This window comes from Haematobia irritans, chromosome 1 (assembly GCF_050003625.1).
Source record: "Haematobia irritans isolate KBUSLIRL chromosome 1, ASM5000362v1, whole genome shotgun sequence".
Lineage (NCBI taxonomy): Eukaryota > Metazoa > Arthropoda > Insecta > Diptera > Muscidae > Haematobia > Haematobia irritans.
The window spans coordinates 12,179,895-12,203,480 of record NC_134397.1 but is presented as its reverse complement, the minus strand read 5'-3'; positions in this window follow the sequence as shown (position 1 = coordinate 12,203,480).

The window sequence follows — 23,586 nt, the reverse complement described above, 5'->3', positions numbered from 1 at the left end:
CAAGAGCATAACTATATATATTTTGCTCTTCCAAAAATATATATATTTATATGCTCTTGGAAGAGCAAATTTTATCCGATCCGGTTTAAATTCGATACGTGATGTTAATATATGCGTTCTAATAATAACGCAAATTTTAGTCCATATCTATTTTTAATTATATATAGCCCCCAAATAAACCAATCCCCAAATTTTATTTCGTTTTTTCATAAGATTTACATAAGAATCGGTCTGGCCGAACTTTCGGTCCTATATACTTTTTTAATTTTGGAAAGTCAGTCGGGTTTTCAAAATCAGGAAATGTTGAAAAAAATTGGAAAATTCTAGTTTTTGTCGATTTTCAAAGTTGTAAAAAAATATTTGAAGATTACAAAATGTCGTATTTTCTATTAAAAAAAAAAACAAAACGGCTTTTAAGACTTATGCTAATGGTTGAAACATTTTAATCAGGCAAGCTTAGTCACGTATACTATACGTCAAAAACGACGTAAACTTAACCAGATAATTTAGTTTTTTAGTTATTAGATCCACGTTTCAATAAATATATTGTGAAAAAAAAATATTTTACCTTTTAGAGAACAAAATTTAAGAAAATGTTCATGTATACACTTTTAGAAAAATATGTTTTTCATATGTTCCGATATAAACAAAATTTGTTTCGGGCACAATTTTTAAACACAATATATTTAAGTGCAAAAATGTAATATTCCTAAACTAGCATTAAATGTTTGGGACACATACTCGTATGTTAATATGTTAGAATGTTTAGGACAAGAATGTTTCATAAAAATAATATGTGTGAATGTAAACATATATAAATTTACAAACTTCGAGTAAACATATATATGATATTTTATTCAGGGAGCGACAGAGAGAGAGAGAGAATCAAAAGAGAGCAATTTTTGTGAAACTGCTTGTATATTGTTTCGCAAAACGTGTTCATTTTATTGGATATGCGCTTGGCATGTTAATAAGGCTTCGCCAAAAATTGGATATGCTTAAATCTAAATATTATTTAATTTGGACTTTAAATTGCGTATTCGGAGTAAAGAGAATAGACATTCGGAACCAAGAGAATAGACATTAAAAAAACAGCATCTGTTTTTGCCTTGAGAACAGCAATTTAAGTATGTGTGGACATGTGTTTTGTTTATCATTTTGGCATTATGGGCACAATTTTTTTTTGTTGGTTCGCCAAAAGAAATCGGAACGTACGACGTGTAAGTCAAAATATATAGCAAAAAAGGAAATTCAAAATACAGGGGAAAATATATAAAATTTACAAAGGGATATTCAGAAAAAAAAAAATAAGATTAGTTCCTCTTTATTAATAAGTAGTCCAAGATGAGCTGACGTACACTTTCAAAAATAAAAGCTGGCATTAAGTTCGAGTTTTGCCGCTAAAATTATTTTTCATTTTAGCGGCAAAACTCGATCTAAAGCAACAACTAAAAAAGTTTATTTTCTTTAAAATGAATTATTAAAGAAAATAGAACGTGAAAACATGGCTATTATAGAGCGATAATGCCAACTTAATTCCGACCCTAAAGGTAAAAATGAAATTAAGTACAAAATCATTCGTTAATAAATATTCATATTTACGGCCATTTTCATGTAGCTCCATTAGGCTTTAACTGACAGTTAACAGAAAGAAAAATGGAAATATCTTTTCTCCGGTTAACTTTAACTGAAAAATTTTCAGCAGTTAAGTTTCTTACTGGCATATGGAATATATACGCAAGATGACAGATATGTAGATATCACGGTTTAAAAGTTCGTTAGCTAACGTAGCACTAACGGAGCTTCATGAAAATGGGGGTTATTTGTATTTCAAAATACGATAAATTTTAAATGCATTTAAAATGGTGTTAAATGCCAGTAAAAAATTGTTCACGCCTAAATAAATGTATGTGTATATTGTAAAAGTATGTATGTTTATACTCGACTTCACGCTCTTCTTTTGTTAGAGTTTTTGAATTTCTTCGAAAATTTCAAGCTTTTATACCAAAAACATTTTTTTGTTACAAAATTGTTATTTTTTCAACTAAAAAATAATATTTTATCCAAAAGCTCAGTCCATTTCGTTTATATCAAGCGCTGTTCTTTTCTGACTGTAAATCTTTAATAACACACATTTCGAAGTTTCATTGTAAAAATTTAATTTAATAATATATAAATATAAATACAAAAATAAAAAAATGTTTGTGTTTGGTCGGAGCAGGTATTGAACCCAGGACCCTTTGCATACAAGGCGGACATGCTAACCACTGCTCCACGTGGCCAACAAATATATGTTTCTGTTGAATAAAGTTTTCTTTGCATCGGCTCGTGGGCGCTGCAAGCTATGCTATATAAATCTAACTTATGACGATAATTGTCTATTGGTGACTATAACAGCTACGTAGCCCAGTGGTAGTGTGTTGGCTTACAAATTGCATGGTTACCGGTTCGATTCTCCGTCCAGGCGAAAGGTAAAATTTAAAAAATTTATAAAATTGAATAATTTCTTCAACATTATTTGTATTACAGAAAAAGGTGCCAAGAACTAAAAAATTTCGGGGAAGGGAAAATTATGTGAGGGAATGAGCACAATCTTCTCTGTATTTTTGGGCTCAAAATGCTTCCAAACATATAATATGTTCACATATAATATAAGTGCTTCCTGCAAATTATGTTTGGAACATATGTTAGAGAAGCAATTTTCTTTGAAAGTGTAGAGAAAAAAATTGTATTACAAAGAGTTACTTAAAAATGTCTCTAACTTGAAGATTTTAAAATTTAAAATTAGGAAACTTTATCTATAACATCCATATGCTTTCGAATACAATTTTTTCATATATATATTTTTTTATTTCATGCATTATTTTTTGCGAGTTTTAACATTTTGTGCATATTGAAATGATCTCATAAGCAGCATATAGCATCTTGTTTTTATTTGTGTTAATTGTTTTTAACAGCTTATTAAGAATATGTTTTAAAAATAAATTGTTTTCATATAACACAAAAAAAGAAAAAAAAAGAAAAAAAAAAACAATGTCAGCTGAACTTTGACAGGAAGTGTAGAAAACAACGACTTAAAAATATATACTCGAGGCTCTTTTTTTTGTATGCCTTTTGTCGTTTCAATACATTCTTGTTAAATAAAATATGGAGAATTCTTATAAAAAATATGTATATATACATATAAAAAAATTTAAAAAGAACAAAAAAAAATTAAAAACAAGACGAGAAAAATCGTTTCCAAAGGCAACAGGGCAACAACAAACCATTATGGCTTGCTAGCCATAGCTCTGGAACACCAGAAATAATGAAACAACAAGACGACAGAAATTTAAGCGCGTTTTATAATATTCATAATGTAAATTTGTATATTAATAACTACACATATATATATTTATATACATACATCCATACATATATAAGTATCTACATATGTATGTATATAGTATGGTGTGAATGTTGTTCCTTTTGTTGTCCATAAAGTGCAAAGCAAACGGTTGTTGGTTATTCTACTGATAAGAAACAAACAAAATGAACTCGTTGTTATTTCTTAAAGTCTCTTGGGTTCAAGTCACTAGTCGCCATACTTTTACATATACATATATACAAAATTTACATATATATCTATACACACATGTATATATAATTACATGTATTCCTATATGGGTATTATTGTACATTTAGTTTGGTATAAGCCTACCTTCTACTTTTCTATGCAGTTTTTTTTTTTCGATCACATTTAATGCTCCCTCACATATGGTTTGTCCTCGCTAACTTACTTTATGTGTATGTTCATATTAAAATTTCTAAATATTTTGTATTGCAAATCGTAATGTAATTGAGCTAAACATATGTAATTGAGCTAAACATACACTCAAAAAAGTTCATGAAGATTAGTTGATTTTAGTTAAATTTTACCCATTGTTAGAAACTGGTCCTTATTTGAATAATTTTTTGCTAACTTTAATAAGGTGAACTAAAAATAAGAAAAAAAGTTTTATACAAATATAGTGCATAATTGTACTAAAAATAAAATAGTTTACATCATCCTCAAATGGGAGAAGTTTGTTTAAATTGATTTCATAAATCTATCAAATGAGTAAATTTTACTAAAATTGTGCCTGTCTTGAACATCGTACAGCGCTTAAGACATTTTAACAATTTTTAAATCCAATTTTGAAATTTTCTTAAACAGCAAAAATAAATTTATTAAAACATTTTCTTCGATTTGACAAAAAGTGTTAACTTATTTGTGACATGTTGTAATTATAATTTCTATAGAAAACTAATATTTTCGTTAAAATTTTCTAAAATAAACCTCATTTTCTTTCATAGTGGGTTCACTTTTTTTTGGGTTTAGAATCGGGCACCACCTATGGTATCACAAAATAGTCTAAGTGAGCCTGAAAGAGAAGACAATTATTTGTTTGTAGTTAAATTGTATTATTTTTTAAGTATGAACTAAACGGGGGTATGACCGTACACATAAGTTCAATATGAAAGTAGTAAGAATGAACAACTGTATGATTAAAATGGTCATGATGGCGCCAATGGTTTCATCTTTATTATACCCTTCACCATAGGATGGGGGTATATTGTCATTCCGTGTTACAAACGGAATCGAAATATTGCTCTAAGACCCCATAAAGTATATATATATATATATATATATATATATATATATATATATATATATATATATATATATATATATATATATATATATATATATATATATATATATATATATATATATATATATATATATATATATATATATATATATATATATATATATATATATATATATATATATATATATATATATATATATTCTGGGTCGTGACGAAATTCTGAGTCGATCTAAGCATGTCCGTCCGTCTGTTGAAATCATGCTAACTTCCGAACGAAACAAGCTATCGACTTGAAACTTGGCACAAGTAGTTGTTATTGATGTAGACCGGATGGTATTGCAAATGGGCCATATTGGTCCACTTTTACGTATAGCCCCCATATAAACGGACCCCCAAATTTGGCTTGCAGACCCTCTAAGAGAAGCAAATTTCATCCGATCCGGCTGAAATTTGGTACATGGTGTTTGTATATGGTCTCTAACAACCATGTAAAAATTGGTCCACATCGGTCCATAATTATATATAGCCCCCATATAAACCGATCCCCCGATTTGTCTTTCGGAGCCTCTAAGAGAAGCAAATTTCATCCGATCCGGTTGAAATTTGGTACATGGTGTTAGTATATGATCTCCAACATCTATGCAAAAATTGGTCCCCATCAGTCAATAATTATATAGCCCCCATATAAACCGATCCCCCGATTTGGCTTGCGGAGCCTTTAAGAGAAGCAAATGTCATCCGATCAGCCTGAAATTTGGTACATGGTGTTAGTACATGGTCTCTATTAACTATGCAAAAATTGGTCCACATCGGTCCATAATTATATATAGCCCCCATATAAACCGATCCCCAAATTTGACCTCCGAAGCCTCTTGGAAGACGAAAATTCATCTGATTCAGTTGAAATTGGGTACGTGGTGTTAATATATGGCCTCAAACACCCATGCAAAAATTGGTCGAAATATAGCCCCCATATAAACCGATCTCTAGATTTGACCTCCGGAGCCCCTTGGAAGAGCAAAATCCATCCGATTCGGTTGCAATTTGGTACGTGATGTTAGTATATGGTATCCAACAACCATGCACGAATTGGTTCATATCAGTCCATAATTATATATAGCCCCCCCCCCCCCCCTATAAACCCCATCCCCATATTTGATCTCTGGTGGATAAGCAAAATTCATCCGATCTGATTGAAATTTAGTACGTCGTGTTAGTATATGGTCTCTAACAACCATGCAGGTATTGGTTCATATCAGTCCATAATTATATATAGCCCCCATATAAACCGATCCCTAGATTTGGTTTTGGAGCCTCTTGGAGGAGCAAATTTCATCCGAGTCAGTTGAAATTTGGTACATGGATCTAGTATATGGCCGTTAACAACCATGCCTAACTAGGTCCATATCGGTCTATAGTTATATATAGCCCTCAGATAAATCGATCCCAATCACACATAAAAATTCTGGCTCTCCACGTACCGCACAAAAGTCCATATCGATTCGTAATTATTTGTAGAGTTACCTATACATAACTTTTTTGTCTAATATATACCACGTATGGACTAACTCACAATTTAGAAAACGATGTTCAGAAGTGTTAAGGCAAGGTATTGCCATCGGTAAGTATTACCACAACGCAAGTAATTCGATTGTGGGTGACAGTCTTTCGCAGAAGTTTCTACGCAATCCATGGTGGAGGGTACATAAGATTCGGCCTGGCCGAACTTACGGCCGTATATACTTGTTTTTACTTAATTTTTCTTCTATGAGAGGGTGTAAATGTAAAATTTCGCAGAACTGCAGTTAAAAAGTACAATAGCCAATTAAATTTACCTGGTTTTTACAAAGCTTTGTGGATATCTCAAAATGTGTAGTACAATTTAGTTCAATATTCGTACGAGTTAGTTCATTCTTCCTAAACCATAAAACAGTTTAACAGTTTTTTTCGGTGTATTTAACCTAAACAGAATATATTGGACAAAAGGAAAAATTTTGGAAGCTATATATAAACCTGAGCTGTGTTAGACAGCGAATTATATTGTGTACAAGCCAATAAAAGTATTTGCGTCTGAGCTTACACGCAAAGAGAGCCACCGTGGTGCAATGGTTAGCATGCCCGCCTTGCAAGGTTGTGGCTTCGATTCCTGCTTCGAACGAACACCAAAAAGTTTTTCAGCTGTGGATTGTGCCACCTCAGTAATGCTGGTGATGGGAGCCACCGTGGTGCAATGGTTAGCATGCCCGCCTTGCATACACAAGGTCGTGGGTTCGATTCCTGCTACGACCAAACACCAAAAAGTTTTTCAGCGGTGGATTATCCCACCTCAGTAATGCTGGTGACATTTCTGAGGGTTTCAAAGCTTCTCTAAGTGGTTTCACTGGAATGTGGAACGCCGTTCGGACTCGGCTATAAAAAGGAGGTCCCTTGTCATTGAGCTTAACATGGAATCGGATAGCACTCAGTGATAAGAAAGAAGTTCACCACTGCGGTATCACAATGGACTGAATAGTCTAAGTGAGCCTGATATATCGGGCTGCCACATAACCTAACCTAACCTAATGCTGGTGATATTTCTGAATGTTTCAACGCTGGTTTCACTTCAATGTTGAACGCCGTTCGGACTCGGCTATAAAAAGGAGGTACCTTGTCATTGAGCTTAACATGGAATCGGACAGCACTTACTGATAAGAGAGAAGTTCACCAATGTGGTATCACAATGGACTGAATACTCTAAGTAAGCCTGATACATCGGGCTGCCACCAAACCTACCCTAAACGCAAAGAAAATATGTTTGGAAAACGGATATTGCAAACATTGTTCTTTTGATGCTGTTTTTTTTAATTTCTACGGAAAGTTCAAATCTTTAGTTTTGCAATAGAAAAATAATTTTTATTCCAAAATCAAAGTCCACTTCGTTTAAAGCAAGCACTGTTCTTTTATTTGAATTTATGTCATAGTCGAAATTTTACGTAGTAGTATTTAATACCCAAAATTTTTTCGAATGCTTGCGAAAATTTTTGGAATGTATTAAAAGTTGTATAGTGTAATTCGCTTGTAAGAAAGCGATCAACTAAAGTGATTCGTTTTCATTTCATAATGTTTCTTTACATCAGCTTGTGTACCCAACAAAGTCTTATTTTTTGTTTGTATATAAAATGAAAGTGGTTCGTAGTTGAGTTAGTTCGTAATTGCTATAGTTGGTTCACAATGAAAGGAATGTTTGTGTATTACACCATGATACTGGTAACATAATGAAATTTCGAGGTTCTAGACAAAAAACACACACACAAAGCATTAACACCAAAATCTACGCTGTAGTGATAAACAAACGGCTAAAGATCTGAAAATGTCCCGCAAAAGAATGTAACATATCTTAAAAAGCAAGTTCAAGGTAAAGCCTTTCAAGTTCTCAAAGGCAAATGATCTTACACCAGCGTTACCTTTGGGAATTTCTAAAAAGTGTCATTCACAATAGATGGCATCGCTAGTATTAAATGCATATTATTTTTATATAGTACCAACCTTCAAATGATTCGTGTCAAAATTTGACGTCTGTAAGTCAATTAGTTTGTGAGATAGAGCGTCTTTTGTGAAGCAACTTTTGTTATTGTGAAAAAAATGGAAAAAAAGGAATTACGATATCAAAGGAACGTATTGGTCATATCGTTCATCAATATTTGGATATGCGGGAGCTCTGTGCAAAATGGGTGCTGGTCAAATGTGAGCTCGCGACATTTGACCAAAAACCACAACGTGTTGATGATTCTGAGCGGTGTTTGCAGCTGTTAACTCGTAATACACCCGAGTTTTTCCGTCGCTATGTGACAATGGATGAAAAATGGCTCCATCACTACACTCCTGAGTCCAATCGACAGTCGACTGAGTGGACAGCGACCGGTGAACCGTCTCCGAAGCGTGGAAAGACTCAAAAGTCCGCTGGCAAAGTAATGGCCTCTGTTTTTTGGGATGCGTATGGAATAATTTTTATCGATTATCTTGAGAAGGGAAAAACCATCAACAGTGACTATTATATGGCATTATTGGAGCGTTTGAAGGTCGAAATCGCAGCAAAACGGCCCCATATGAAGAAGAAAAAAGTGTTGTTCCACCAAGACAAGGCACCGTGCCACAAGTCATTGAGAACGATGGCAAAAATTCATGAATTGGGCTTCGAATTGCTGCCCCACTCACCGTATTCTTCAAATCTGGCCCCCAGCGACTTTTTCTTGTTCTCAGACCTCAAAAGGATGCTCGCAGGGAAAAACTTTGGCTGCAATGAAGAGGTGATCGCCGATCGCTGAGGCCTATTTTGAGGCAAAACCGAAGGAGTACTACCAAAATGGTATCAACAAATTGGAAGGTCGTTATAATCGTTGTATCGCTTTTGAAGGGAACTATGTTGAATAATAAAAACGAATTTTGACAAAAAAATGTGTTTTTCTTTGTTAGACCGGGGACTTATCAGCCAACCTGTTAAAAGATGGCTCAGTAATTTTAAAAATATTATAACAGTTTTTTTCTATAGAGGCTTGAAATAACTTTTTCAACTTAGATCTAAATTGACATAACAATCATTCCATTTCATCGAAAATCACTAATCAGTTCAGGAGAGCAACCTTTTGTATACATCCAGGCTTAAAGTACTTTTATGGCTTAAAAGTATTTTATGGTTCGCTTAAATGTATTTTATTGTAGCGATATTTTGATTTTTTTCGATGAATCCAAAAAACTTGAATTTTAATGAAAAGCGATACGATCTACACCGAAAGATTTCTCTTCGTTAATTTTACGAAACATTCTACAATAACAATTCTTCGTGAATTCTTCATTAAAACAACGAAATTTTCATTTTCGCAAATTTTACGAAGATAATTTTACGAATATACGAAACGTCTACGAAATATTCTACATTAATTTTTCTTCGTAAAAAGTTCATCCTTTAACCGATACTTTCTGCAAATTTCATGATTTATATGAAGAAGTTTTTACGAATTTATGAATATTTTAAAAAGTACGAAACATGTTCTTTGAAATAACGAAGAAGTTTCATTGAAGTTGTAAAATTTCCCTTCCCGACATAAAATTGTCTTTGTATAATGAGCTTGAGTGTATTCCTTTATTCAATTTTTAATGCATGTCTACGCTACTTCTCATTCGGGTGACAGCACACTATGAATAAAAGTAAAACATTGAAACTCAAAATTATTCAAAAATTTAGGATGTAAAGTACACACAAAAATTTTGTTTCTGATTCAATTACGAAATTAATTGATCCAATTATTTTTTTAATTAAAATGTCTTCAATCACAGAAATGATAGTATCAATTAAAACATTAATTGACAGTCAATTAAAAGATTAATTGATAAAATTTAATATTTAATTGATACTATTAATTTGTGTGATTGATTTTTATTTCAATTAAAAAATTTGTTGAATCAATTAAATTTTTAATTGAATATTTTTTAAAACTCAATTAAGATTTTAATTGGAAAAATTTTCGTGAAATTTTTTTCTGTGTAGTGATACAATTTTTCAAACTTGTTACTACAACCAAATGCATTTTGGACTATATTTTTTTTCAGAAAGTTCGGACATTTTTTCAATTTTTCAGTTTTTCATAGAAAGTACGAAAGTTTTTCATAAAAAGTACGAAACTGTATCATAAAAAGTACGAAAGTTTGAAGAACAAATTTCGTTAAAAGAACGTAACATTTCGTTATTTCAATAAAAAGTTTCTTTGGTTGTAAATTCATAATTCATACAAAAGTCAAATTTCGTCTTCTCAATGATCACAAAAGCCGAATAATTGAATTTTATAAATTTTTTTAAAGTCGGAATGATAACTCTTCCAAATTTTGAAAAGGTCGACTTTGTGATTTTAATTGCAATTCCCATTTATTTTTCTGAAATTTAAATTTCTTCCACGGTTTTTGACACAAACCAAAAAAATTTGTGTCAAAAACCGATAATATTTTCCATAAAAAAATTGAAAATGCTTTGTGTGAATTATTTTACGACCAGCATGAATTTAGGTTTTTCTCCTTTTCTTGACAAAATAACACTACATACTTCTTTTAATAGTAACCACTTGAATGAAATAAAGTGTTAAAGACATTTTATCAAATGATTTTTATTTAGTCTCTAAAAAAACTTTGATACTCTATGAGTGTCTCAAGCCAAAACGATCATTATGCGGTAGACCAAATAACTAAATTTTTACTTCATAAACATATCGATAATGACCCTAAAAATATTAATAATATTTAACAATTTTGAACCCTTCTCAAAGTAAACGAAGAAATCTCCATTCACTAGAATCCTAAATCCACTAGACACCAAGTGAAAATATTGAGTGCGAAAAAATTCAATATCGGATTTCAAGTGGCCCAGAAAGAATTGCTGGGTTAGTGTGTAGTACATGTAGCTGTCCTCTCATAAGGAGGTTTATGAAATTATTATAAAATCATGAATATATGTACATCTTTTGGAGAAAGTAAATTGAACATAAATTTCTCTCTCAAAACAAAAAAAAATGTCTTTAGATACCCATAAGAAATACTAAAAAATTCTATGAGGATAAAATATCAAAATTTGAAATGTGTGTTGTATTTGTTAAATGCAATACTAAACCAAATATTTATGTCGATTTGTGTGATTTTAAACCAAAGTCATAAATATTTCAACTGAGATAACATGAGATACAATTGGATGATCGTACACATACTGGGAATGCACTTGCTGGCTTTAGACCTACGAGCGGACAAACAGACGGACATACTGATGAACGAATATCTCCAACTTGACATAGGTTTTGGTTTTTAGTAAAGTGGTATACTCCATACATTTAATCGTATAATAAGAGCATCATTGTTGACTGGTTCTTTTTAATAGTTCTCCGGAAAGACTTTCAGTTTCTTTGTATTTTTCTCCAATATTCCCAAAGTGGCATTTTGACTATTTGAGGTTTAGATTTACCCATGTTACGTCATAAATATGTCAAAATAGGCATTGGATTTTTACTACTCGTGTTCACAGTTGTACCACATTCCATATGCGTGTTATAGGACACCACCTTCGAAATGTAAAAGAATTTACACCTTATTATTGTTGTTATACGAATGCGTAGAATTACTCCTGGGATTATATGGCTTTTGTAAAGGACATTCACTCTAATCATGAATGTATATACAGGGTTGGCCTGTCACAAACTGTGACTTTTGCGACATACATTTGCGACGGTATAATACGTATGTCGCAAAAGTCGTAAACCTGCTGTAGAAAACCAAATTTTGAATAGAAGAAATCCTGAACATTTTTTAATTTAGTGTGACAGCATTCGCTGTGAGTTTCTGCCGAAATTTGTGAAAGTTTTCCCATGATCAAGCCTATTTTCTTAGGTGGTATCGAAATTCCCGTTGGTGAGTGTGGAGACTGAACTTAAAGCTAAGAAAGGACGAGAAAATCCACGGTTACCCTGAACTCGTGCAAAAGGCAATAGGGAAAATGTGGGGACTAAAACCGAAAATTGTGAACATTCCTAAGAATTGAAACTTCTTCGCACATACCATCGTCTTGGATATCATCGAATTCGCTGCCTAGCTGACGCGACTAAAGTATTTTCAGTTTGCGACTTTTGTTACTTTTTCTACATTTACGACGCGTATGTGACGTTTACGACGTTTACAACTTTGCGACAGTCGCAAACCTAAAACAGTTTGATACAGACCATCTCTGTGTATACATGAGTGTCCAAATGTAGAAGACTACACCTAAAAAAAGTTTATTTGAATTCAAAGATTTTGCTGTAAAGTCATCAAAATAGATTTTAGCCTATATTTGTATATTTTTTATATTTTTTTCTTTAATCCAAATTTTTATCTTTAATCCAAAATTAAATATCTCTTTTAATTTAAAGATTTCCTTAAATCATAAATGTTTTTATTTACTTTAAGGAAAATTTGCCTTACCTCAAGATCTTCCGACTTTAAGGGAGGAAAGCAAATTTCACAGATCCGTTAATAAAATTTAAATTAAATATAATTCGTTTTGTTTTGTTATTGTTGTTTTTTTTAACATTGTAGTTGTTTTTTTTGATTTCAGCTTAAAACCATGCATTGGCTAAACTACAAGTGTAGCTTAACCAACAGAGGAAAAGAATGCTTGTCAAATTTATTTGGGCAAAGCCCTATAGACTGCAAGATGGTTGGATGGACGCACGTTTTGGAATTACCACATTCCTCATCAGCATCCTCTACTTGCAGCAAAACTATCAACCAATTATCAGAATAATTTCAGGCAGTCCAAAAGTAAACCACACTTGAACCTTCCAAAATAAATTCGTACAAACATATCGCTTTTCCTTAAATTTAAATATAATTTTCAAAGCCAATATATTGGATTAATATTTTTATTCCCTGCGCCACATAGGGTATTAACAGGTTGACTGATAAGTCCCCGGTCTAACAAAGAAAAACACTTTTGTTTTGTCAAAAATCATTCAACATAATTTCCTTCAAGAGCGATACAACGATTATAATGACCTTCTAATTTTTTGATACCATTTTGGTAGTACTCCTTCGGTTTTGCCTCAAAATAGTCCACAGTTTCGGCGATCACCTCTTCATTGCAGCCAAATGTTTTCCCTGCGAGCATCCTTTTGAGGTCTGAGAACAAGAAAAAGTCGCTGGGGGCCAGATCTGGAGAATACGGTGGGTGGGGAAGCAATTCGAAGCCCAATTCATGAATTTTTACCATCGGTCTCAATGACTTGTGGCACGGTGCGTTGTCTTGGTGGAACAACACTTTTTTCTTCTTCATATGGGGCCGTTTTGCCGCGATTTCGACCTTCAAACGTTCCAATAACGCCATATAATAGTCACTGTTGATGGTTTTTCCCTTCTCAAGATAATCGATAAAAATTATTCCATGCGCATCCCAAAAAACAGAGGCCATTACTTTGCCAGCGGACTTTTGAGTCTTTCCACGCTTCGGAGACGGTTCGCCGGTCGCTGTCTACTCAGCCGACTGTCGATTGGAATCAGGAGTGTAGTGATGGAGCCATGTGTCATCCATTGTCACATATCGACGGAAAAACTCGGGTGTATTACGAGTTAACAGCTGCAAACACCGCTCAGAATCATCATCAGCACGTTGTTGTTTTTGGTGAAATGTGAGCTCACGTGGCACCCATTTTGCACAGAGCTTCCGCATATCCAAATATTGATGAATGATATAACAACCAACACGTTCCTTTGATATCTTTAAGGCCTCTGCTATCTCGATCAACTTCATTTTACGGTCATTCAAAATTATTTTGTGGATTTTTTTTGAGGTTTTCGTCGGTAACCACCTCTTTCGGGCGTCCACTGCGTTCACCGTCCTCCCTGCTCATTTTGTTTGATCCGTTAACAAAATTTAAATTAAATATAATTTTTAAAGCAAATATATTGGGTCAATATTTGTATACCCTGCACCACATAGGAAGCCAGAAGGAGACGAGGTAAACATATGGTGTATTTGGCAATAATGCCCCTGAGTCGATCTAGACGGGGCATCCATCTGTCTGTAAACACATTTTTGTGACCAAAATAAAGTTCGCTGTTTTTGTCCAATCGACTTAAAATTTAGCACAGGTATTGGCTTTGGATTAGAATAGAATCCTATTGATTTTGAAAGAAATCGGCCAAAAGTATTGTTCTATTAACGTGAAAATTTGCACAGGGAGTAGAATTAACATTCAAGCCAAATTTGGTTGAAATCGGTTCAAATTCTGATATAGCTCTCACATATATATATATATATATATATATATATATATATATATATATATATATATATATATATATATATATATATATATATATATATATATATATATATATATATATATATATATATATATATATATATATATATATATATATATATATATATATATATATATATATATATATATATATATATATATATATATATATATATATATATATATATATATATATATATAGATCTACAACGTGATGCAGGGTATAATAAAGTCGACGTGCCCGGCTTTAGACTTTCCTTAGTTGTTTACATTAATCTTTATAATTTGTGTCCCTCCGTTACAGTTCTATGTCTGTAGAGTAAGTTTAATTTTCTTTAATGTAACGAAAACCATTTTTGATTTAAGTAAATAAACTTTTAATTACACCCAGCGAAATTTTAGAGAACGATCAAATAAGCTCGTATTTATGGCAAACGTTGCAACGGTATTTATGGAAAACGTTGTCCTTACGGCTTTTTATAGTTCTTTTTATAGAAAATTTATTAACATAGTTCCAAAGGAAATATTCGCTTATCTAAAATCTCGTTACTCATAAAAAAAATCTTTTTTTTTCAGTGTATTAATATATTGAATTTTTTGTTTTTGTTTTAATAAAACATAATTATAATTCCATAGTTTTAATTTAATTATTTAATTTAGTTTGTTATTCATTTTTTTAGTTTATTATTATTTGTTTACCTTAATTTGGTTCAATTTAATTGATGCCAAATTTATTAATATACACGCAAAGAAAAGCAAAACGTTTGGAAGACGTATACCTAAAACGGTTTCTTTTGTTAGAGTTTTTTAAACTTTTATCACCAAAATAAAAATTGTTTGTTACAATTTTTTTATTTTTTCAATAAAAAAATTTTTTTTGAACCAACACATAGTCCATTTCGGTTATATCAAGCACTGTTCTTTTCTGACTTTAATAGCCAGTTTCTTATCCTCCGATTAATTTTAACCGGTGGATAGACCTCCGGTTAGTAAAATTGTTGTATGGGATCAGCTGTTTTATCGACACCATAAATAATAAAAAGACATTGAGAAACTGGCCCTAAGTCTTTAATATAGTAGTATGTAATTTTGAACATCTTTTCGGAATCTCCCGAACATATATGGAATATCTGTAAAAAAAAAAACAAAAAACAACTTTTTGGTGTTCGGCCGAAGGGCGGACGTACTAAACATTGCTCCACGGTGCCCAACTAAACGTATGTTTTTGTTAAAGAAAAAATTTGTTTAATCGGCTCATGTGCGCCGAAAACTATGCTATATAAATATAACTGTTTGCGTTGCTTGTGCGTTGGTGGCTATAGCAATAATTGTCTGCTAATGATAGTAACAGCTACGAGTAGCCCAGTGGATAGTTTGTTGGCTTCCAAATTGCAAATTGACTATATTATACCCTGCACCACTTTGTAGATCTAAATTTTCGATACCATATCACATCCGTCAAATGTGTTAGGGGCTATATATAAAGGTTTGTCCGAAATACATACATTTAAATATCACTCGATCTGGACAGAATTTGATAGACTTCTACAAAATCTATAGACTCAAAATTTAAGTCAGCTAATGCACTAGGGTGGAACACAATGTTAGTAAAAAATATGGAAAACATTTAAATCTTAAGCAATTTTAAAGAAACTTAGCAAAAGTTTATTTATGATTTATCGCTCGATATATATGTATTATAAGTTTAGGAAAATTAGAGTCATTTTTACAACTTTTCGAGTAAGCAGTGGCGATTTTACAAGGAAAATGTTGGTATTTGTACCATTTTTGTTGAAATCAGAAAAACATATATATGGGAGCTATATCTAACTCTGAACCGATTTCCACCAAATTTGGCACGCATAGTTACAATGATAATTCTACTCCCTATGCAAATTTTCAACTAAATCGGAGCAAAAAATTGGCCTCTGTGGGCAAATGAGTGTAAATCGGGCGAAAGCTATATATGGGAGCTATATCTAAATCTGAACCGATTTGGCTGATATTTTGCAAGTTTTTCGAGACTCATAATATATTCGGATGTACGGAATTTGAGGAAGATCGGTTGATATACACGCCAATTATGATATATATGTCAGCTATATCTAAATATGAACCGATTTTTTCCAAAATCGTCTTTGAGCCGAACAGGACCCTATACCAAATTTTAGGACAATCGGACTAAAACTGCGAGCTGTACTTTGCACACAAAAATACATCAACAGACGGACATCGACTCAGACTCAGACGACTTATTTTACTAAATTCTAAGCCGATCCGTATACTAAAAGATTGGTGTATGATTACTCCTTCTTGGCGTTACATACAAATGCACAAACTTATTATACCCTGTACCACAGTAGTGGTGAATGGTATAATAAATGAATAAATAAATTAGCCATAAAAGACTGTTTTTTGTGTTAGTCTTTATGAAATTGTTTTTACATCCTGGAAAAGAATATACGTTTTTCACAAAAAGTATATACTTTTCTTCCAAATAAACTTCCTTACAGCGAAAAGCAAATGAGAAACGATCTTCGTTTGTTTAAAATCTCGTTTGGGAGGAAAGAATTATTTTTTTTTGCGTGTACCCCAAAAGAAAATTAATATAATTTCATATGTTTTTTTTTTTGTTTTGTTAATTAAATGAAAGTTATTACTAATTCACTGGAGTCTTTAATTCAATTGCATTTTATTTTTAAATACTTTTCCCCTCAACTTCCATATGTATATATTATGGAATGAGACAATATATAAAATTTCCATTGAAAATGCCCCAAAAAAAATATACAACAATACTTCAAAGAGAAGAGAAGAAAAATGTTGTGATCATCAAGAAAATAAATGTTTGCTAATTAAATATAAATAAATCTGTTAAATTACCAAATAACACGTAATTTCGTCTTTCATTGAAAAAGAAAACTTCTAAAGGTTAAGGAAATTGGATAAACCCAATTTTTGTGGTTTCTTAAAGAAAGAATCTAATTGTCTGAATGTCTAGCTGAAGCAAAGAGAGAACATAAAAAGGGACAGCAATTAACAGAAATTAGTGAATATTTATAAAGAAAAAAAATACGGCCAAATGGTCAAAAACAAAAGGAAGCACTTCATGTAGGACATAAGGGTAAATCGAAGACAATGACCCAGTGTAGGAAAATCCAATACGATGAGGACGATGAACGACAATTGGTCGTTCCTACCTAGTTATTCACATAACCACTCATCTGGTATTGTGGTCATAGTGTCTGATTTTACCTGTTATCATTTTGGTCTATTTGTCAATCCAAATAAGATACAAGACAAACAATGTTTTGAATGTCTACGTTATTTTTCTGCGTCTAATTGTTTTCCAAACTGAAAAAGAGAGTTTGTTCTTGTTTATGTGAATTTAAAATGTTTGCCTTTTTATCGTTTAGGTCGATTCTCTGTTGATTTATTTGTCTTCAACACTTGGTTTCTATACCAATGCTCGATCCATTAGGTTTGTTATTTGACTTTATTGTTCGTTATAGATTGCCGGCGTCATTATGGCACACTCTCCTGTATTTTTTGGTTCTATTTTGCGAGCCATTCTGAAAATTGTGATGAATGGAAATTGATGAGGGTCTCCTGTTAATGAACATTAATGAGAGTCATTTTATAATTTGAAAATATTCATTCATAATATTAAGTGACCTCTTGGGAAATCCCATGAGGACGGTATACGATCTTGAAAATCTTTTTTTTCGATTTAACGACTTATTTTACTATACGATACACCAATTTCAATGAATATATTTAAAGTACATATTTTAAAAGAAATATGTCGAAAATAAAAAAGGCTAAAACCCCTTAAAAGGGTAATGAAAACAAGTATATACGGCCGTAAGTTCGGCCAGGCCGAAGCTTATGTACCCTCCATCATGGATTGAGTAGAAACTTCTTCTAAACACTGCCATCCAGAATCGAATTACTTAAGTTGCGGTAACGCTTGTCGATGGCAAGGTATCTTAAAACCTCCTAACACCATCTTCTAAATTGTATGTAAGTCCATACACACAAAAAAATAAAATATGAATTTGTACATAAATGTGTAAATTTTTGAAAATTTATGTACTCTTTCATGAAATAGATGTATTTTTTTTATTCGTAAATACTTGTTATTAAATTAAGCAATTTTTAATAATGTGCATGGATTCTTCCATAAAATTAATGTAACTTTACATAATATATCCAAAAATACCGGTTTTCTCTTAGCATGAGAGAGCCACAACCAGTGCTGCCGCTACTACTTCAATCGAAGTATTTTGCTTCATTTTCGCAAAATTTACTTCGTCACTCCTTCTTCCAAAAATCTGCTTCACTTTTTGTTCTGCTTCAAATTTTTAAATTTTTCCCCATAATACCTAATTTTTTTCCTATTCCTTTAATTACGATGAACATAGCGGTTTTAATCATTGAACATATGCAAACCCTATTTTTCATCGCTGGAATGGCAACCCTTTATTTTTGCTTTGTCCAAGTGTCAATGCGTGAACTGTGAAATTATGAGTAAATATCGTGTGGATATGGGATGTGCAAGATGAATCGGTAAGTATGAGGGCTATATACAATTATGAACTTGATATGGACCAATTTTGTGTGATTGGGGATTGATTTACCTGAGGGCTATATATAACTATAGACCTATATGGACCTAGTTAGACATGGTTGTTAACGGCCATATACTAGCACAATGTACCAAATTTCAACTGACTCGGATGAAATTTGCTCCTCCAAGAGGCTCCAAAACCAAATCTCGGGATCGGTTTATATGGGGGCTACATATGATTATGAACTGATATGGACCACTTTTGGCATGGTTGTTAAATATCATATACTAACACCACTTAACAAATTTCAACCGAATCGGATGAATTTTGCATCTCCATAAGGCACCGGAGGTCAAATCTGGGGATCGGTTTATAAGGGAGCTATATATAATTATGGACTGATATGAACCAATTCCTACATGGTTGTTGGATACAATATATTAACACCACGTACCAAATTTCAACTGAATCAGATGAATTTTGCTCTTCCAAGGGGCTCCGGAGATCAAATCTGGGGATCGGTTTATATGGGGGCTATATAAAATTATTAACCGATGTGGACCATTTTTTGCATAGTTGTTAGAGACCATATACTTACACCATGTACCAAATTTCTATAATATTTTTAATATTTCGATGTGTTACAAACGGAATGACATAGTTAATATACCCCCATCCTATGGTGGAGGGTATAATAAAATGAATTCTATTGCTTTGTTTTCAAAAATTAATGTTACTTCAATTTTATTCAATCTACTCCACTTTTTTCCAAAATCTATTTCACTCAATTTTTCACTAGCGGCAGCACTGGCCACAACATAGAGTTACTCTCATATGTATACAATACAAGCATACAAAACAAGACAAAACCCAAACATAACGTTTTTGAAGGCAACACGTGGCTTTGCTGTGTTTGGTTTTTTCAGTTCAGTTTGAGTCGCCGTCGCGATTCAAAGATTATTTATTGCTGAAATAGGTTGACGAAATAAAACAATTATATTAATTAACTGGAAGCATTGGTGCTCATATTTATAACTAATAAAAAATATTATAAAATGTGTTTTACTCGCAGGACTTTAATGCGGTTTTTAATAAATGAGTTCATACATTTTGACCAATTAAGAATTAGGGGAAAATCGAAAAGAAAAAAGAAAAGAAGAGATATATTTAATGCATGATATTTTTAATATACACGGATGAAAAAGCTGTTTTTCATATGTTTGGCTATAAACATTATATGTTTGGAACACAAATTTTTAAACACAATATTTTTGAGTGCAAGCATATAATGTTCATAAACTAGCATAACATGTTTGGGACATATATGTTAATATGTTAGAACATATTATGTTTGGGACATAAAATGTTTGTAAATATAATATGCTTGGATGCAAACATATATTAATTTAGAAATAGCCTATAAACATATATGTGTTTAGTAGCTTGGAGCGCTATTTAACAGGGAGCGATATTGAATTAAGTTGGTGGTTGTTGCTTGTTATTACAAAATTAACATTTTATTTTTCCTTGGGCAATTGATCAGCTACTTCTTTGATCCTTACAAACTGTGTGGTCCGCTGTTCGAATCCCCGTCCGGCAAAAGGTAAAATTAAAATAAAAAAAATCATACAATTGAATAATTTCTTCTACAATGTTTGTATTACAGAAAAAGGTGCTAAGAACTAAAAAATCTCGTGGAAGTGAGAAAGATGTGGGGGAATATACAATTGGGCAGAAACAAAATTTTGAGCATTCAGGTCGAAAACCTATGTTGTTAGCACCTATATTACCTGTTTATTTTCATAATTCATTATGATTGTAAATATATAAATAAATAAATAAAATTTTGAGCACAATATTGTTTGGGAGAATTTTTTTTAAGCATATAATATTTTTGGGTGCAAAATGCTTCCAAACATATTATATGCTCACATAATAACATATTGTTTTTTGGAAGACAACATTATTGAATTTGGATGCAAAAATACAAAATGTTTGGAACTTAGACTACCCAAACATATATTGTTTAGACCAATATGCTTTCAAACATATTATATATTGGAAGAGATCAAACATATAAATGTTTGGGCAATACCCAAAAATGTATATGCTTGAAGCAAAATATGTTTGGGAGTATATGTTACAGAAGCAATTTTTTGTGAGCGTGTATTTTATGTAAAAATACATATTTCTCAATGTCGAAAATTATGTATACTACATTTATCAAATTACAAATTTCATTAATATTATGTATACATTCGTAGTCAATGAAAACCTGTATTTTTTAATTTATGAACTTTTTTCATATAATTTATGAATTCCGTGTTTGGAAAATTTTTGGGAACACTATTCATACAATAAATGAATTATTTTTTTGTGTGTACGTGGTATATATTAAATCAAAAAAAATCGACCTAATACGTATATAATTCAGTTTGACAAAATTTTCTACAGAAATAAAATTTTAACAAAATTTTCTATAGAAATAAAATTTTCACAAAATTTTCTATAGAAATAAAAATTTTGACTAAATTTTCTATAGAAATAAAATTTTGGTAGATTATTTTTGGCTCTAGTGGCAACCATGATTATGAACTGATATGGACCAATTTTTGTGTGATTGGACCAATTGTGGTATGGTTGTTAGCGACCATATACTAACACCACGTTCCTAATTTGAACCGGATCGGATGAATTTTGCTCCTCCAAGAGGCTCCGGAGGTCAAATCTGGAGAACGTTTTATATGGGGGCTATATATAATTATGGACCGATATGGACCAATTCTGCCACGGTTGTTAAAGACCATATACTAACACCATGTTCCAAATTACAACCGGATTGGATGAAATTTGCTTCTCTTGGAGACTTCGCAAGCCTGGGAATCGGTTTATATGGGGGCTATATATAATTATGAACCGATGTGGACCAATTTTTGCATGGTTGTTAGAGACCATATACCAATATCATGTACCAAATTTCAGGCGGATCGGATGAAATTTGCTTCTCTTTGAGGCTCCGCAACCCAAATCTGGGGATAGGTTTATATGGGCGCTATATATAATTATGGACCGATGGGGACCAATTTTTGCACGGTTGTCACGGACCATATACCAATACCATGTACAAAATTTCAGCCGGATCGGATGCAATTTGCTTCTCTTTGAGGCTTCGCAAGCCAAAACTGGAGATCGGTCTATATGGGGTCTATATATAATTATGGACCGATGTCGACCAATTTTTGCATGGTTGTTAGAGACTATATACCAACATCATGTACCAAATTTCAGCCGGATCGGATGAAATTTGCTTCTCTTTGAGGCTTCGCAAGCCAAATCTGGGGATCGGTTTATATGGGGGCTATATATAATTATGGACCGATGTGGACCAATTTTTGCATGATTGTTAGAGACCATATACCAACACCATGTACCAAATTTCAGCCGGATCGGATGAAATATGCTTCTCTTTTAGGCTCCACAAGCCAAATCTGAGGGTTCCTTTATATGGGGGCTATACGTAAAAGTGGACCATTTTGGCCCATTTTCAATACCATTCGACCTACATCGATAACAACTACTTGTGCCAAAATTCAAGTCGATAGCTTGTTTCGTTCGGAAGTTAGCGTGATTTCAACAGACGGACGGACATGCTTAGATCTACTCAGAATTTCACCACGACCCAGAATATATATACTTTATGGGGTCTTAGAGCAATATTTCGATGTGTTACAAACGGAATGACAAAGTTAATATACCCCCCATCCTATGGTGGAGGGTATAAAAATTCATTGTGGCAACGCTGATCACAATGGACTGATAAGTTTAAGTGAGCTGTGTTTCCACGAGAATATTCTGAAAATTATTCGGACATACTATATGTCGGAAGTTTTATGTGACCATTGTTACAACCATAAAGGTCATGTGCAAGATATGTACCCATATAAATTCTCATTAATGCAAGCAACATAACGTTTTTCCTTGACATAACCATCCACAAACTAACGGTATGATATAAAGGGGACAAGGGGAGGAGTTAGCCCTCAGATGGCTTTTTGAAAAAAAAATCCGCCTAACTATTTGTTTGTTATATACAAATATAACAAACATCCCATCCTATGATGGAGGGTATAAAAAGCTTAAAGTTAAATGCATATTTTTTCCCGCTAAACGACTTAAAAAACCCCAGATATAGCGGGAAAAGCCAAATTGGCAACACTGGGTAAAACATTAAATATTAGACTTATCGAGATGCGGGTCAAAACGGAGGCGACCACTGCGGTGAATTGGTTAGGATCACATAATTGCAAAATATCTTCAATGAAAACTCTATCATCTTTTGGTCAAATAAAAAATCTTTGTATCCGAGAAATATGTTTTCTATTCTGTCCCAGCAAAAAAATTTGGAAGTTCTTCTAAAAGCACAACTTTAAAAGCACTATCATCCCAAAGTAGTTCTTTATTTTAGCTGCACAGGAAGTCAATTTTTTTTTTAAACTCGATTGTTTCATATTTTTATTGGATAATTTTAATAATAGGTTAAAAATAGATTAAGAATTAATAAAATGATAAAAA